Here is a 16,523-nt window from a genome sequence, read left to right on the forward strand (position 1 = left end):
ATATCCCAATACTTGAAAACATCCTCTCCTGGCTATCAAGTAACATCCATAATGAAACTATAATCATGGGAGATACCAATATTAATTGGTCCTCCATACAGTCACCTACACACCCCCTCAACATCAACCTTTTCAAATACTCTCAACTAATCAACTCAATAACTAGGCTATCCAAAGACTTCTCAAGTGGCAACATCTTAGACTGGATTCTAGTCTCCCATCCCCATAACTACCCTGACAGTGGAACCCTTCCTGACCCCCTCAGTGATCATCTTCCCATCTTCACTAGACGTCTTCCAAACTCCCTTACAAGTTACTCACAACTATATAACTACCAGATTCCATAAGAACTTCAACCCTGAAGCGTTTTCCAGCAATCTTAAATCTATTAACTGGACTCCCTTAAAAACCCTACCACTCGAAAATGCAGTAACCCACTTTAATACTATCTTCCTAAACATCCTAAATAATCATGCTCCCTTAATAACCAAAAGAATAAAAAGGAAAGCCACCCCCTGGTTAACATAAAATACACTTACCTCCATGCGACTCAGAGATAAAACATGGGCACAATACAAGAAAAACAAATCTACATCAAACCTCAATCAATACAAAACTATCCGTAACTTAGTAAAAAAACTTATCTCAATAGACCGTCAAAACTACTTTATCCAACGTCAAAACAATCATAAAACTAACTCACAAAAATTCTGGGCAGGTATAAATTCACTCTTAAAACCTGGTACTATTGAAAACCTAAACCCCAGCCCAGACTCACAAGACATAGATCTTGCTACCCAATTCATTTCTTTCTTCATAGACTCTATTTCCAAACTTACTTCTTCTTTTACACACAACAATTCACCTCCTACCCCCTCTACTCACAACCAACCTTCCCCTCCTACTCCTTTTTCTCATTCACCCCCACCTCAACCTCACCCTTTTTCAATTGAACCTACTCCAACTTCTACCATAAGAAAACTCCTACAGAAATTAAAACCATGCACCAATGCCCCTGACAACATTCCCTCATACTATCTCAGTATAGCTGCTGATGCCATTGCCCTCCCTATCAGTATCCTCATCAATCGCTCTATCCAAGAAGGTCTTGTCCCCGAAACCTGGAAAAACTTACATTATCCCTCTACACAAAGGTGGAAATAATACTAACATCTCCAATTTCCGTCCCATAGCCATCCTCTCTCCCGTTTCTAAAGTCCTGGAGAAATGTATCCACCTTCAACTCCTTCCCCACCTCTTGGACAACAATCTACTAACCCCTACCCAACATGGATTCAGACCCCATCATAGTACTATGACAGCCCTCCTATCCTTCCTTGAAACTGTGAATAAAGCTATAGATTCTGGACTCATTGTATCTACCACTCTTCTTGATCTTTCTAAGGCCTTTGATACTATCTCCCATAACCTACTTCTTACTAAACTGTCTAATCTAAACCTTTCTCTCACTTCACTCAACTGGTTTAACAGCTATCTCTCCAATAGACAACAAGCAGTCAAGTGGAAAAAAGCTACTTCCTCCTTTCTAAATACCCCTACAGGTGTCCCACAAGGCTCGATTCTGGGCCCCCTTCTCTTTAATATTTTCATTAATGACTTTTATCATGCTATCCCTCAGGCTAATATTATTCAATATGCAGATGATTTTACAATCATCTGCACTGCCTCATCGATACCAACTCTACTAAAGCTTACCCAGGATGCCTTCTCCACCATTGAAAATTGGATGAAAGACAACCATCTAGCTCTTAATGCTGCTAAAAACAAACTCATGATATTTACTCCTTCAAAAACTACTAACATCGATCGTAAATCATTCTCCATCTACAGCCAAAATAATATCCCCCTTAAGCTTGTATCAGAAACCAAACTATTAGGAGTCCAAATTGATGACAAGCTTAAATTCCATTCCCATCTACTACAAAACATAAATAAAACCCACCAAAAACTTGGCATGCTCTACCGTCATAATCGTTTCCTCAGCTCAGCTACCAAGATTACTCTCTCAACTACATTTCTCTTACCCTCCCTTCTCTATGGAGCACCCCTTCTTACTAACCTACAATCTTCCCCCAAAACCAAACTATCCTCTTGTTACAATAAAATTGCCAAATTTGCCACTTCTAACAAATCATCAACACACCACTGTGAACCACTCCACAAACTGAAATGGTTAGAACTACCCAACTACCTCTCATATACCCAACTCACATATGCTCACAAACTGATTTTCCAGCCATCCCTCTGCCCCTCACTCTCTTCTACCTTTAAAATGCACCACACACAAAGACATCTAAGATCAAACAATCAAAACCTCATAGAAATTCATAGACCCCTCCACCCTCCTGGACAAAACCTCTTGTCCTTCTCACTAGCACGCTTATGGAACTCCCTTCCTTCCTCTATTCGTACCATTACAAGCCTCCCATCCTTTAAAAAATCACTCCACTCTTATCTAACCTCCACATGGGAATGCTCCTGCTCTCACCCTTCATAACCTACTATTTACTCTAGTAACTTTTCCTCTTCTGACTGTTTAAACACCAGGTAGCATTACTCATGGCCTACCTGTATACTACTCTAACTCTGCTCAAAAAAAAAAAAAAAAAAAAAAAAATTATAGATATATTGTTACTCTTATTACCTGTGTTTTTAGCTGTCTCTGCATGTTTAATTACATAAACTGTGCAATGTTTAACCCCATCAAATGTATATGTATATCCTCACCTTTGTGTAATCTGTATGTGGAGCTTTTTCTCAATGTTTAACCCCATGTAATGTATATGTATATCCTCATCTTTGTCTAATCTGTATGTGGAGCTTTTTTCCCCAGGACTCCATTAAAAATGGGTTCTTCGAGCCCAATGGACTATCCTGGTTAAACAAATGCAAATAAATAAATAAATAAATAAAAATTTCATAACAAAATGAAGTACCTCAGATTCTACAGCTATTAACATCATATATAAGGTAACCTTGGTTATTTAATATGTATCTTTACAACTTTATATACATATCTTGCAAATTATTTATACAATTTTTCAGTCTAAGGCTATTAGGAATATATATTTGATAATATGAAAACAACAGCTTCCTCATATCATTCTTTTATATAAATATGTTATTAAAACATCTTGTAAATCTTGATTTATTAACACATGATAAAATCATTAATATCAAAGTTCATTTGTAGAAATGCCATTTGATCTAATAGGAAAATTCTGATTCATATATGTGCAAAGGTAAATTTTAAACAAAGTGTACTTTTCCCTTTTTATTTTTAACACTGTTCAGTAAATTTGAAAATTTACTTTTTTTAAAAAAGAAAAAAAAAAGAAAAAAACATGGTTTTCAAGGCAATAACCATCTTGAAGTACTGATAGTTATTGTGTAAGTTGTATAATATACAGACACAACTATGAAAAAAATATATATTTTTGAGTGTAACTGCAAGAAACGGCTGCTAGTACATAGTTTGTTGGTTGTGTATCTTATAAGTTCGTGTAAGTTCCGGTAATGTTTTTTGAATGGACATTATAAGTCGGGCTTGGGTATGTGAATTAAATGCTCAAGAATGTTATAGTATGCTGTTTAGTTAGTTTAGAATCCTGAAATGAGACATTTGGATCTCTGTTTAAGTTGTATGCCATAAGAAAGAGAAAAGCTGCATGAGCTAGTTAAATATAGCCCTTACTTTAAGCAGCTTGATAATCTTTTAATTCCTGCCACAGTCGCAAGGTAAAAGCCTCAATTAATAAGTAAAGCTTTTAGCTCTAAATGCTCAGAGATAGAAATGACAGTTTACCCTCAAAACCAGAAACTCTTTTGGTTAGCACAGCAACATCCTCACATCCTAAACACTTGTACGAACATAAGAACTGTTATAATATGAAGATAAAGCTTTTAAGTTTATTAGAAAGCAAAATCAACTATTTTATGATGTTAATAATATATAGTTTAACTGTTCCCTCAAATGAGACGATCTCAATAGTAAAAGGGAAAATAAAACATAGAATCTGATCTTGTCTAACAGAACACTGCTAGTCTCTTATAGTCCAACTAGACTAATAGAGTTATTAGAAAGTCACAGGAGATGTACAAACATTTTATGAAACTACATTAATAAACTAGTGACTGTATATAGGACAGCGTCCTAAAAATATTTTATAATTATTTTGTTTACACTATTGCTGGTTTATAATACTATAGAATGAATAAAATCCTTGAATTAACCACCTTAGAAATACATAGTCAAAAGGGAACAGTGGTAAAGGAGTATGGAATTGCTGTTTTGTAATTTATATTTTTACTTTCAGTACTAAAAGATACCAGATTTTTTTTCTTTAAGCATAATGTCATAACTGATATGCCTTACATACACAAGTTTAGAAAGTAGGGCACAGACGTATACTGTATATTCTGAAGATAACTTATGGTGAAATACTGTTTGCATATTATTGATTGACTTGCACATCCTTTTCCATTATAGAATCAAAAATTGTTGATCACGCTCACAGTAATAGGAACACTATAAAGTATAGATTTATCTTATGTATTGATATCAAATAGTCTAGAAGTCTGCATATTTGTATTGGATGTCAAAAGCAACAGGAGGATACTGGTTCTATTCCCATGTGGGGAACATAGTCTATGTTTATATATACATGATGATTCTAATATGAAGGAAATGGGAATATTTACTTCTGAGAGTCTGCTTTATAGGTCCTTACTTATGCAGTTATATCTCCTGGATATTAATTGTTATGCAACAATGACATAATTTCATAAACTACTTAGATAAGTGACTAATTCACAGCTCTCACATAAAAACACATACCACACACCCACCTTCGCAGAGCTTCTCAATAGAAATCTACCCAAACAGCAGAGACCTCCAAGGCAGAAATGAACTCGACCACCACAACAGAGCACAAACCACAAGACACATAGCTCACATACACAGTCCCCTCAACCTAAGCCCCTAAGGCAAAACAGCTTGCCCAATACACTAATCATAGGTGACTCGATAGTGAGGCATACTGATGTCCCACTCACTAGGTTGAATAAGGAGAAGGTAATAGTAAGTTATCAGGTGCCAGAATCTGACACATAACACACACACTCAGGTCACTCCACAAGTACAAGTATGACTCTGTCTCTGTACATGTGGGTGTGAATGACCTGAGATGCACCTCACTGGACTACATGAAAAAAGTCATGAAGGAGCCCTTGGATTGTGTGGCCCAGGCAGGTATGACCCTAGCCCTGAGCAGCATCCTACCATCACCCATAATTATACCGTAGTGCAAGCAGAAAATGATTAACTTCAACAATTGGCTAAGTTTCTAAGGGGATCCAGTATCTGTCTGTTTGGGATGACATGATTGACAGACCTCGATGCTTTGCCAGAGATGGCCTGCATCTGTCACCAATGGTTTATGGATACTGGCTAAAGCTCTTGCCATCCTTATAGTGCCTTTTTTTAGGTGTTGTTCCAAAGACCAAATTACCACCGTAACAGGTATTAATAAATTCAATCTGAAGGTCATGTGTTCAATGCTAGAAGTCTTAATCTTAAGATGCACTTGCTCGAAGCACTCCTGAAAATGGAGTACACCGACATTTGTGCTGTCACGGAGACCTGATTTACAGCAGCAGAAAGCACCCCTGAGCTACCAGGCTATAGCTCATTCCACACCTTTTGGCCCCAGAGCATGGACCGAAGCTCCAAAGGTGGTGGTGTCTCCATATTCATAAAGGATATGTACACCTCCAAACTAGTAGCCCAGAATAATGCATCTGAGATACTTCATGTACAACTAACATTGCTTAAGACAGTGATTCAGGTCATAGCCTGCTATAGGTCCCCAGCCATGTCCCAAGACTCTCACTCCATGTTCCTAAGCACCCTGGAAAATATTAGGGTCCAACCCAACACTCTCATACTAGGTGACTTCAACTACTCCTCCATCAACTGGGAAAACTACTCATGCACCAATATACTGGCCAACCACGTCCTGGAATTCATCAATTCTAATGCCCTGGACCAACTCATTCTTACCCCCACTAGAGGAAGCAACATCCTTGACCTGGTTATTACTAACATGGGCAACTGTTGGTCTACACCAATAGTCAATTCCTCCCTGGTTAGATCCAACCACAAACTAATCACTATGGAAATCCACATCTCACCCACACCCCCCACAAAGGTAACCACCATGAAAAACATTTCCAAAACTGACTTTGGGCTCCTAAAAACAGAGCTGGCTAACTTCACGGCACCCATGTCAATGGAAAATAGATGCATGACTGCTGAATCATACACCAATGCACTGTACAAACACGTACATAAATGCATGGAACTAGCCATACCCAACAGAACTAAGACACTCTCCTCCAAAAAAAGGAAGCCAATCTAGTGGTCCCCTGCCATTAATAAACTAGATGAAACTGTCGCAGAAAAAGGTGAAGTCCCAAGACTAGAAAAACTCCCTTATTAGCCTCAACAAAAAGTTGAGATCCCTCATCAAAACCTCTAAAGCCAGCTGTGAAGGCAGAATTGTGGCAGACACTAAAAACAACCACAAAGCCTTCAATAGTTATATCAAGTATCTCTACGGCAATACCCAGGTTTGCTCTGAGTTACTGCACAATGATACCTCCTACACTGAGCCAACAGATATTGCCAACATACTGGCCAACAGACTAAGTGCCAACTTTACCCATCTCCCCCCCAAAGGACCAATCACCATACTGGAGGAATGCTAGGCACCCAGCATTACGACAGCACAGGTTAAAGCTGCATTGTCCAAGGTCAAGAATACAGTTTCTATGGGACCCAACAATATCCCTGGATGTGTTCTCCAAGAATTACAAAGTGAACTGGCACCACATCTGTGTGCCCTATTCAATCACAGCCTCACCTCAGGCTTTGTCCCTAACAAATGATACACTGCTACAGTCATCCCTCTCCATAAAGGGGAGTGAATACTGACCCTTGGAATTATCGACCCATTAGCCTGACAAGTCTGATATGTAAGGCTATGGAGTGCATAATCATGGACCTAATTAGCAAGGATATAGGGTATCTCCAAACTCTAGATCCCACACAACTTGGTTTTGTGAAAGGTACATTATGCCTGCTCAACCTGGTTGACTTCTTTGAGTCAGTCACCAGAGCTGTGGTTGAGGGCAAGGGAGTTCATACAGCCTACCTCGATTTGGCCAAGGCCTTTGATACCATTCCCCACTCAGGAACTATGAATAAACTCATCAAACTAGGTATCAACCCCTATATCACTAGGTGGGTTGCAAACTGGCTCACAGATAGAGCCCACAGTGTGAAAGTAGCGGACTCATAGGTTTATAGATCCATAGGTTCATAGGTAGGTACTAGGCTATCTGCCTGAAGGCATTTATAAGTCTAGCCAGAATGTGTTGGCTTTCACCTCCCCCTAAGATTAGTTCCCTGTGCCTCTGTCCAGCAAAGCCACTGAAGTGTTCTGTGGTGTAAACTTTCTATTTCCCATCCACTCATCAAGGTTTCTTTTGAAGAGTGTTAACAAGGAGCTCTGCCTAATGTAGATTGGAATCTTGTTCCAAAACATGGGAAGTCTCTGGGACAGGAATCTATCCCTCCAGCACATCCTAATTATTGCTGTGGTGAGGTTTAGATCCCTAGAGTGTGTGGCTCAAGGGATAAGGTTTTCTTTAGGTGGAGCATGTCCATCAATTCTGAGTTGGACATGGCCTTGTATGTCAGGCAGAGATCACCTCTGAGTAGGCGGTATGCAACCGAGTACAGCTGGAGTTTCTTCAGTCAAGCTGCATAGGGCATCTGTTTGAGGCCAGTGATGCTCTTGGTGAGGTACGTCTGTGGTCTTTCCAGCTGTTGCAGGTGTCTTGTAAGGTACATCCCAAATGGGGAGTTGTACTCTATGATGGGTCTGATGAGTGATGAGTAGAGGGGCACAATGACCTCTTTTTATCTGTATGCAAACCCTTTTGTGATTAGGTGGGCCACGTAGAAGGATTTTCTAACCACTTTGGCAATCTGATTATCAAAGGTGAGATTACTATCTACTTGGGTCCCCAGATCCCTTATTACATCTTCCATATTTAGGGGACTACCACCTATGTGAAAGTTTGTGGGTACTTTGTTTTTTCCAAAGGGGATGACTATGCACTTTTTGGCATTTAGCTTGAGGCCATGATTTTGACATCAGGTATCCGTCTCAGTGAGACTCTTTTGGAGGATGTCTGTGTCAGCCGGAGAGTCAGTTATAGCCCCTAGTTTGCAGTTGTCTGCGAACTTGGTCAGCCATAGTCCTCCTGCACTTGCCTGTACCTCTGAGAGGTATATGCCAAACAGGAGGGGTCCTAGGAATGAGCCCTAAGGACCATCACTTGTAACCAGTTTAGAGTCAGACCTAGCTCTCGCAATTCTCAGCATGTGGGTTCTGTCCGTGAGTCAGTTGGCAACCCATCTTGTATCATAGGGGTTTATGTTCAGGCTGATGAGCTTGTCTATAATACCAGAATGGGGAATGGTGTAGAAGGCCTTTGTGAGGTCTAGGTAGGCCATGCGTACCACCTTTCCTTTGTCTATAGCCTTGGTAACTGTTTCAAAGAAGTCCACCAGGTTTAGGAGGCATGATCTGCCCTTAACAAAGCCAAACTGGATAGGGTCCAGTATTTGGAGGTTCCCAATGTCTCTGTTTATGAGTTCCATGATGATGAGCTCCATAGTCTTGCAGACCAAGCTAGTCAGGCTTATAGGGCGATAGTTCCCGGGGTCTGTTGTAGCTCCACCTTTGTGGAATGGAATAACCTTTGCTGTGCGCCACTCTATGGGTACATAGCCTGTGGAGAGGCTGAGTTTGAACAGTGTGTTTAGGTGAGGGGTTAGTTCAACTTTGAGCTCATGTAGGATGCAGCCTGGGACACCGTCCGGTCCCAATGATGTTGTGTTTTTGGATTTGGAGAGGGCTGTTTTAACCTGTCTGTGATTTCAGGGACTCTACATTCTTCTGGTATGGTTATGGGCCCTTTTGGGGGTGAGAGGGGGGTTGAAGTTTATTCTGAACCTGTCTGCCAGGATGTTAGCTATATCGGTCAATTCAATGTATTTTGTGCCATTCTGCACTAACTCCGAGCAGATCTGTGCATTGCCACTTAGATTCTTGACATAACTAAAGAATGCCTTGCGGTTATCTTTGGAGTCTTTGGCAATTTTTTTTTTCGAAGCTCGCCTTGGATGATTTTATGAGGGATCATAGTTTCTTGCTGATACTGATCAGGGATGTCTTCCCTTCTTGGGATTTTACTCTTTTCTGTACTAGTTTCCTCCTTCTGTTGTATAGCTTGTTTATGGCAGGAGTCCACCAGACTGGTTTCCTTTTCTTGGAGGAGTGAGTCTTGGTTTTGCTTGGGATAGCACAATCCATGCGTTCTTGTAGGTGCCTGTAGAATGCATTAGTAAAGGATTTTGCAGCTTGAACAGTGTTATCCTTTAGCATGGGGGCTTTGAAACTTTCCACCTCGGTCTTAAGTAACATTAAATTTGGTTTTGAAAAGTTTTTCACAGTTGTTTCCTTGTTCGGAGGTGGGGGCGGAATGTGGATATCTACAGTGATTTGTTTATTGTCAGATCTAACCAGCGAGGGTTGATCTCTGGTGTAGTACACCGGTCGCCCATGTTGGTGATGACCAGGTCCAATATGTTGTCACCTCTTGTGGGAGTGTTGACCAATCAAACCAGGGCATTTGAGTTTATAAATTCTAGAAAATGTTGGGCAAGGGAGTTAGTACTTGAGTAGTTCTCCAAGTTAATGTTTGGCTAATTGAAATCACCCAGTATTAGGGTGTTTGGTAGGATCTTTATGTTTCACAGTGTTTCCAGAAACACAGAATGGGGGTCCTGGGACATGGTGGGTGATCTGTAGCAAGCTACAATTTGAATTGCAGTTTTGCCCATTATTAGTTGCACGTGGATGATCTCTGAAGCATCGTGCTGTGCCACTAACCTGGAGGTGTGGGCATCCTTGATGAATATGGATACGCCCCCGCCTTTTGTATTTTGATTTGGGTTATGTGGCCAAAATGTATGGTATGAGTTGTAGCCTGGTAGTGCTGGGGTGCTCTCTGGAGCCTTAAACCACCAGGTTTCTCTTACTGCACATATATTGATTTTCTCCATACTGAGGAGTGCCTCAAGTGTGTGCATTTTGAGGTTTAGACTTCTGGCATTGAGTAGCATTACCCTCAGTTTTTTGTTACTTGTGTTATTTACGGTGGTGGGTTTGTCTTTTGAGCCTTGCCTGAAAAGGCACTATGTGGCCTTTCCAACTGTCAACCAGTCACGGGTGGAGTCCCACAGGAATCAGTCCTGGGTCCTCTCCTGTTTAGCATCTACTTCTCAGAAGTCCAGGCCAACACAAAGGGACTCTGGCTGACCAAGTTCGCAGATGACTGCAAGCTGGGAGCCATTATTACCTCTCCAAGTAATGTAGACATCCTACAGAAAGGCCTCACTCAGACCAATTTCTGGTGTCGAAACCATGGTCTTAAGCTTAATGCCAAAAAATGTGTTGTTGTCCCCTTTGGGAAAAACTCAGTTCCCACTAATTACCACATCAATGGGTGCCCACTGAACACTGAAGGCATTATAAGAGATCTGGGGACACAGGTTAACAGCAACCTCTCCTTCAGCTACCACATTGCCTCTGTGATCAGAAAGTCATTCTATGTGGCACATCTCATTACCAAGAGTTTTGAATCCAGGAAGAAAGAGGTCATCATCTTTCTCTAATATTCCCTCATTAGGCCAATCATCGAGTATAATTCCCTATTTGGCATGTACCTCACTAGACACATGCAACAGTTGAAAAGGCCACAAAAGTACCTCACAAAGAGGATCCTAGGCCTTAAACACATGTCCTACATGGACAGACTCAAAAAACTCCAGCTATTCTCTGTCTCATATCATCTGCTAAGAGGCAATCTCTGCTTGACTTACAAAGCCATGTCTGATCCAGCTCTGTTTGAAATGCTACATCTAAAGAAATCCCAATCCCTCCGCACCACACACTCCAGAGACCTCAACTTCAATACCGCAATCAATAGAACATGCTGGAGAGACAGGTTCATAACCCAGATACTGCCAATGCCTTGGAATAGATTTCCCATACATGTCAAGCCGAGCACCTCATTGGCCCTCTTCAAGAGAAATCTTGATGAGTGGATGGGAAATATAAAGTTCACCCTGTGGATCACTCCAGTGGCTTTACTTGATAGAGGTACTAGGACCTAACGTCGGGCAGCACAATTCCAGGACACTTCTATAAGCTAGGCTTGTAAAGACTCCAGAACTGAATTGAATTCAAGCCAAGACATCTGATTATTAATATATAAACATTAATAATTGACATAAATTCTATAGTGAAACATTTTGGCGGGTAAAAGTACTAAGGTAAATGATGTACTTCACAATACTGGCTCCTATAATTTAAATAGTACTTTTATATTCTCATAGTTTTATTTCCAGTCACTTAATGTTTTAGCAAAAAGGATGTGTGACAAGGTTTTACTATATCTAAAATAGAAGATATGTAATTCAGTTGTGTGTCATGATAACCTAGGTATAAGTCAAGAATGGTGTTTTGACTAAGAAGGACGCAGCATTGCATTTAATGAATACATTGTTAAATATAACAAAAACATGTACTATATTCTAAACAACTGGTAAAATTTATATAGATGGAGGAAACTTGCATTTGATTATTTAAAAATGATTTGTTGATATGTTGATGTTATTATTTTAGTTTGCTGTTTATAAATAAATTAATTTTCTGATTCAATATAACCATTAAAGCTAAGCAAATAGAATCATCACTTTTTAAAAGTGTCATGAGGTAGTTGTGAAATTAGATATATCCTACCACAATCAGCTATCAAAAGAAAAAAAAAGATTATAAAGAAAGAAAAAAGATAATGAAAAACTAGGACTTTATGAACACATGATGAATAAAAATGTTTTAAAATAAAAACCTTAACTACAGCAAGCTGAATGAAGCCTAGAATTAGTAGAAAACACATACACATATGTTTTTGGACTATGATATAAATATTGTATTTATTTTACTAACATATGTTGAGAAGATAACATAAATGCTAATCTATCTTCAAACATAAGTTATTACATGTTCTAAAATTTGATTTGTTGTTATACCTTATTAATTTGCATGAATAATAATAAGAATGATTATAAAATATGTAGCAGACTGATGATTAGCTCCACCTTACTTTCTACTATAAGGAGAGGGAATGCTTAGATAGTATTTCTATCTGAGCAGGGAGTTTTAGACTCCAGGTGGGAGGGGAAAGTTAGAATAATGTTTCTTTTACAGTTACCAAGATCTAGTTTAATGTTCATGGTGTCTCTAAGAATCACACATATAATTTCAGCATATATGAGTCTAGCCAATTCTAATACACATATTTACATGATATCAACACATAGAGGAGTGAATAAAAAAGTTATACTTACTAACAATACTACAAAGATTAATTTTAATCTCATTGACCTAGCATAATGACATATTTAAACTGCTTATCATTAAATATTAATGGCTTAAATAATGGATGTAAAAGAGGGAGCTTTTATTTAGATATTTAAGAATGCATAATTCTCAGGTCATTTTTTACAAGAGACACATTTATTACAATCTGATATCAATGGACTTAATCCCAAAATGCATACTGTATTAGCAAGTTCACATTATTCATAAAACAAGAGGTGTGACTATAGTCTGGAAAAATATCATTTCTTTACCTAAAATAATCAATACTTATAAGGATGATAAAGGATTAATGTGTTCAGTATCATTGGAAATTAATAAAAAAAATTACACATTCATTCATTTTATTGGGTTCCTGGGATATCTGTAAAAGCTGTAAAGAAACAAATGGAATAAATTATAAATGAATCAAAATAAAGTCTTATAATTGCAAGAGATTTCAGTTGTATAACAGAAGAGGAAGACTCAAACTCCATAAAAAAAGAAAACTTTCTCCTTCAGCCAAAGAACTTAAAAAATGTATAGACTTAATGCAACTTAATGATATTCAAGATTATGCTACCCCGGATTCACTTTATTTTACACACTATTCCCACAGACATGGAACACAAGTGAGAATTGACAGAATATATATGCCTTTAGACTTAATAAATAATTTAGAGAGAGTAAAGACTATAACATGTCCCCTTTCTGACCATAATGCAATAACCTGTCAACTTATTTTAAAACAAAACTCTAGGAATTTAATAAGACAAATACCTGGGTACATAACAACTTTGAAAGGATTTAAAGAATTTCTGCAAAAAGAAACTGGAATCTATCTAAAATCTAACAACACACAGGATACTTTTTAAAATATTTATCTGGGATGCATTCAAAGCATATCTATATCTATATCTATATCTATATCTATATATATATATATATATATATATATATATATATATATATATATATATATATATATATATATATATATATATATATATATATGTTTAGCAAAGTGGTTGATGATATATATATATATATATATATATATATATATATATAAAAGCAAAAACAAACCTCAAATGGTCTATGTAAATAGAGCCTCTAGAAAATATATCAGCAATATCCAAAAAAGAAGAAGGTACCAGACCACAGCTGAATCGACCATAAAATTTATTTCACATAAAATAGAAAACCAGTTTTCTACTATATATATATATATATATATATATATATATATATATATATATATATATATATACTTATAAGAAAAAATAATGGGATAAAGACGTAATAGAACTACAAGAAAAAATTAAGAATAAATAAATTACAACTAGAAAATCAAAATACAAAATCAGATACATTGCAACTAATCAGTGAGCTAAAAAATAAGTATCTAGAGACTGTAAATCATAAAACAAAGATAAACTTAGAAAGAATGAAAATTATTAATCATTCAGTCAACCCAAAGTATATGCATAAACTAGCTACAAGAACTAAAATATATGTCTATAACATTAAAGAAATATTTTCACCTTTCAAAAATAGGAATTTCTCTGATTTAGAGGCTATATTAAAATAATTTAAAAACTATTTCACAAAAATAAATGAAGAGAAAAGTTAATAGATTCTAATGAAAAAATAAAACATGTCTTCAGAAAATATACCAAGAAAAAAATTAAAGACTGATCAGGTAAACATCACAGACAAATCTAGATCAATCACTGAATTAAAGTCACATATTAAAAAAACTAAAATTAAACAAAGCCCCCCAAAAATGATGGTATTATCTCTGAATTCTATAAATTAATGACTAATGAATCTCTGAATTTACTACTTGTAGTTTTCAATATGATTAAGAATCTAGAAGTAGTTCCCCCTCTTTCGGTTACTCTATACTCACTCCTATACTAAAGGCAGATAAAGAGCCAATAAAATGCTCATCTTATAGACTAATTTCCTTGTTGAATGTTGATTATAAATTATTGATGGCCATACATACAGATAGATTAAAACAGTTTCTTCCATCTTTAATTGAAAAAGAAGAACTTTAATTCTCTTCTTCCTCCGCTCCTCTCCTCCTCAACAAACAAAAAAACAAATTTTTTCACCTTTTAACTGAAATCTACTCCCTTTACTTTACTCTTACATCCACTGACGGAACACTCATCTCTCCTGACTTGACCACAAAACTATTAGGGATAACACTCTCACATCAACAACACCATAAACATGGAGCTTTTCTCCCGGGCCTCTACTGAAAACGGACATATATCCAGTTGGACTAGCCCGGTCAACAAATGTAAAATAAAATAAAATAAAATAAATAAATAAATAAATAATTAATAATGATCAACAGGCTTTATTTTGCACAGAAACGTATATGATAATATAAAGACAATAATGTCATTAATTGATTTGTCCAACAAAACAAAAGAAAATTTAACAATTGTAAGTCTTGATATTAATTGAGCTTTTGATTCTGTAAACTGGGATTATCTTTCACTAGTATTAGAAGCAAGCAATTTTTCAAATAAATTTATACAACTCATCAAGCTACTATATATTAATTCACAAACATATTTAAAAAATAGGCCCATTTACATCAGACCCAATAAAGTTAACAAAAGGCACTAAACAAGGATGTCTTCTATTGACATTACTATTTACTTTAGTTATTGAACCTTTTGCCAACCTTATAAAATCACATACTGATATTAAAAGTGTATAAAAGAATAAAGAGTTAATAATTAAAAATCAATTATTTGATAACATTCTTCTGACTTTAAAAGATTGTGATAAATCTCTCACAACACTTTTTGATTTAATAGAAGACTTTCATAGAAAATCTGGTCTCATCTTCAATGAAAATATGATAAAAATTCTGCCTATAAACTATGATAACAATAATATACAAGACGTTTTTAAGAAATATATAGTAAAAGTAAGACAGTAAAAGTATTTAGGTATAATTATTGCTTAAAACATTAAAACGATAATAGATATCAATTACAAGTCTAGGTTAAAAAATAATCAAACCCATATAAGTCATTAGAATAAATATTTCTTTACTATGGATGAAAGACTTTCTATTATTAAAATGATTATACTCCCAAAAATCTTATATTTAGTACAATCCCTTTCTTTACCTCCACCAAAATCCATTATAAAGAAATTTAACTCAATAATTCTAAAATTCTTATGGTTTCCCAATAAACCAAGGATAGCACTAAATAATCATCTCAGAGACTGGTCAGTCAGGGGTGTTTGTTTACCAAATATTGAATTATATTGCATCACCACAGTCACCAAAACAATAATTTTATGGTCAAATTTGTACTACAATGCTAAATGGAAATCTATTTTTGGACATTTTTTATTGCAATCTATGTTTTTGAGACATCCTAATAAACTTATATCACCTCATAACGCCATGTATTGGTTATTAAAAGAAGAATTTGTAAACAATTTTAACCACAAAACTAACTCTGACAGAATTAATATGACAATAAAAACATTTAGAACATTTTTACTCAAGAATCCATCTTACAAGGCATGGTTGTTTCTTGTTTTTCTAATAGCCTACATACACAGAAAAATCACAACTTCTAATGAGACAATTATGAAAAGTTTTGAAGATAATAACTTAATTTATTGGTCTCAATTGACTTAAGAAAAGCATGTTATCATCCTTATATATACATGACAAATATAATTTGGAGAAAGAATATTGGTTACGTGCTTAAAACTGCACACAATATGTTTAAAAAAAGAGTAGAGCTTATGCAACCTACAGTTAAAATTCTTTCCCAAAATACATTGAATATTTATCAATATCTATATAGCAAAAAATAGAAACTAACAATATATTATCTAAAATACTTAAAATAATAAGAACAGAGATACAATTTATTAAAGAATCATACTGCAACTATT

Source organism: Protopterus annectens, chromosome 2.part1 (assembly GCF_019279795.1).
Source record: "Protopterus annectens isolate FY-2018-M chromosome 2.part1, PAN1.0, whole genome shotgun sequence".
NCBI lineage: Eukaryota > Metazoa > Chordata > Ceratodontiformes > Protopteridae > Protopterus > Protopterus annectens.